The sequence below is a fragment of the Chenopodium album genome, chromosome 18 (genome assembly GCF_948465745.1).
Source record: "Chenopodium album chromosome 18, dcCheAlbu1.1, whole genome shotgun sequence".
NCBI lineage: Eukaryota > Viridiplantae > Streptophyta > Magnoliopsida > Caryophyllales > Amaranthaceae > Chenopodium > Chenopodium album.
The window spans coordinates 28,528,775-28,532,358 of NC_137851.1; the positions used below are offsets into that span (position 1 = coordinate 28,528,775).

At 38.1% G+C, this 3,584-nt stretch overlaps 1 non-coding gene across 1 annotated transcript; it reads left to right on the forward strand.

Annotated features, from left to right (window-relative positions):
- Nucleotides 1-375: 375 nt before the first annotated feature.
- Nucleotides 376-481, forward strand: LOC145593287 (small nucleolar RNA R71). Its single transcript, XR_014102645.1, has one exon. It is a non-coding gene; the product is annotated as a small nucleolar RNA R71 (small nucleolar RNA).
- The last annotated feature ends 3,103 nt before the right edge of the window (nucleotides 482-3,584 follow it).

The window sequence follows — 3,584 nt, forward strand, 5'->3', positions numbered from 1 at the left end:
GAAGTAGAAGGAGGAGTTGAGTTAGAAGATGTACCTCTCCCCTTATTGTGGGAGGGAAGAATTGGTGCTTGTGATGAAGCACTCTCAAGCTTTGCCTTAATCGAGGTCATCTCCTTTCCCAAGTTTGAAATTTGTGAGGACCAATTGTTGATGGCATTGAGATGGTCGATTGAATACACCGTAGAACCACTCTTGCTTGTCGACTCTCTCTCACCTTCTTGCCAATCCATGTAGTGTCTCACTACATCCTCAATTATGTCCACGACCTCCTCTTCCATCTTGTTCATGATAGGGCCTCCGGCACCGGCATCTAAGTAAGATTTTCCTTGAGGGCTTAGACCTCCATAGAAGATTTGGATGATTTGATAGGTGGGAATCCCATGATGTGGGCACTCTCTTTGGTACTCCTTATACCTTTCCTATGCCTCATATAAGCTCTCATTCCCCTTTTGCTTGAAGCTTTGAATAAACGTCCTAGCTTCGGCTGTTTTCTTTTGTGGATAGAAACAAGATAGAAATTCCTTTGTCACTTCATCCCATGTCCTCAAAGAGTTTGGCTTCACCTCTTTGTCCAACCACTGTAGAGCACGTCCAATAAGAGAAAAAGGGAAAAGTTTAAGTCGAATGAACTTTAAGTAACCCCTGTGGACATCTACTTTGGCCTCCTGTCCCGACAAGAAGTCCTATGACGATAAATAAAACCATCTTTATGTTGGATCAACGTAAAGAATTCTTATGGACAACTAATTGAGCCACAAAAATGCAAAACATCTAGCCTAACCCAAAACAGAATGAATTAAAGTCCAAATTAACTAAGCCCGATCATAATTAGGCTTAAGCCTGAGGTTAAAACCTAATTTTGACGGATTTAAAGTCGCTTACGTTAAAAATTAAAGCCACCGCAGAAAAATCCGCGCATCTCAATGAGTCGCGCTGGTCTAGCACGCGTAACTCACAAGGTTGCGCATGACACCCAGCGCAACCTCTAGTGATGCGCTTGCAAAAGATTCAGAATTTCATAAAAATATAAAATTGAATCTTACCATAATACCGCGCGTAAGACATCCAGTTGCGCTGCCTTTAGCAGCGCACCTAAATCACTTGCACTGGGCTGTCGCGCGCAACCCATTCATATGCGCGTGACACCTACTACGGCAAAACACTCAAAACCCTAAATGCATCCATTCCCTATAAATAGAGGCTTGATACGAGGCTTAAACGAACAGAAATTAACCCAAAAATCTGGCAGAAACTTTATGAACTTGTGTACTCTTAGCCCTCTTGTCCTAAACACTCACCCCTTTATTACTTGTTGCTACGGTGGAGGTTCCCGAACAAGAAGGAGTCCATAAGTGTTCTAAACGAAGATCTAGCAAGGAGAAGTGGTAAATTCTCGAGCACTTAGATCAATCATCTTTTCCTTTTGTTTAAACAAACCTTTAATTGATTAATTAGTGTTGTTTGACCACTTTAAACAAACTTTTAATTAATTAATTTCACATAGTATCTTGCGTTAAATAAAGAATAGAATTGAATAATTAATTGTTGTTTGATCACTTCATACAAGGCGAATAATTAATTAATTTCACATAGTATCTTGTTCTTTTTCACGAATATTGATTAAATAAGAATAACGACTTTGCAATGTAATTCCTATGTGATTAATGCTTGTAAATAAAATCAACTAACTTAGTTTTTAGGTATCACGTTGCATATATTGTTTGGTGATGAAATTGTGAAAAAGGAATAGCTAGTAGAGGTCGCACTATGGCTAGCATAGCGATTCCCCCCTAAAGGGAACGTTATCTTGGTACCCTCGCTCCCGAACTCGTTTCTGGTACACGTAGACTAATTTGGGCATGGGTAAACTTACAATTCATGCTAAATATCCCTTGAACTCTACTTGGGAGAAAGGCATGAACGAGGTTAATGAGTTTTCCTAAAACTCATTGGCGACTCCTTACTCATTTCTTACAAAAAAGCGTAATGATAGGATCAATTCTAATTCAAGATCCCCCAAACAGTCAGTAATTCAAATCCTAATACACCCTAACAAGTGTAAAGTCCTAGGCTTTTAAAGGGCCATGGGCATATAAGGAGAAGGATCCCCTACGATGGGCACACCCTCCTAAAATTCCTTGAGATGGTTGAGAGGACTCTCATGTTTTCTCCATTAAATTGACGCCTCTCTATCAATGTAATCATCGCCGGTCTAATCTCAATGTCATTTGTCGGTGTCGTGGGAAGAGCTATTCCACTTTCAAACCTATAGGCTCCCGGAGTTCCCAACTCCTTCAATGCTACTCTCAGATTAGCACCCATGCTTTCTCGTTCTTCTTCTTCTTGAGGGTCTTCCTCTCTTGAGGGACTTGATCTTAAGGAACGATTAGCAACCCTCATCTTTGTTATGGTCCTCTCCATTTTCGGATCAAATGGCACTAAAATTCGATCTCATGCCCTACGCATACAAATCTCAAAGGAAAATATTAATAGCACGACTACAAATGTAGCATAAAAGAAGCAAAATCTTTTTGTATTTTTCAAATAAGATGGAATAGACTCAATCAACTATAGCACATAACCATGCCATTCCCTGGAAACGGCACCATTTTGACGGGAGGAAAATCCTAGGTCGTTGAGTTCTAAAACTCCCCCCGATCAAACCAAATTTATAACCAAACCTAACCCTAGTATAGGGGTAAGTCTAGGTCGAACCCAAGAGAATGTAGGTATATGCTATGGTCTATAGTTAAGCTATTCCGAAGTCTTAAGCAAGTGGTTTGGTCCAAAAAAAGCAAATCAACACAACAGATGCTAACAATAGAAATCAATATCAAGGTACTAGGGATTTAGGATCCACATGCATTTACGATAAACATGTTAATTTGACGAGAAGTTGATAAATCAATCGAATAATGCGAGGGAAAATGGTATTTACAATCAAAATCACTTGCAAAGCTATTCCTAAGGCCAAACTAGTGGTCTCTACGAATGACTACTAAAGGAAAATCACGAGACAAGATCAATCGATAATAGTAGCTTCCAAATCAATGTGTCGTATCAATGAAAACTGCAATGCAATCTAGCTTGATAATCAAGGTTAGCTACTCCTCAACAAATCAAACACGTGCACAAATTCCATCAACCAATTTAATCACAATATCAAATCAATCAAAATCCCCAAATTAGTAATAGTCTATCATTCATACATGCTTCACCACATCCCTAACAAAGGATCTACTCATTACACATTGTTGAATTGAAAAGCATAACTAAACTAATCATCAATTTCATCATCAACATTGTAATCAAAATATCAACAATCAAGTCAACAATATATCAAAGATCAAATACTAAAATTGCATTAAAGAGAAATGAATTCTTACAAAACTTTGATCAATATCAAAGAGAATGAAATCAAATGTAGCAATCATCAAATACCAAGTTTCTCTCTCTAAAATCTAAAAACAAAGTTTCCCAAAATCTTCAGCTTCTCTCTCTAAAAATCTAATCTAAATCAAAACTTTTTCAATTCTAGTCTCCCTCTCTCTCTAAAAGGAAGAAATCTATATATAGTAACAAAG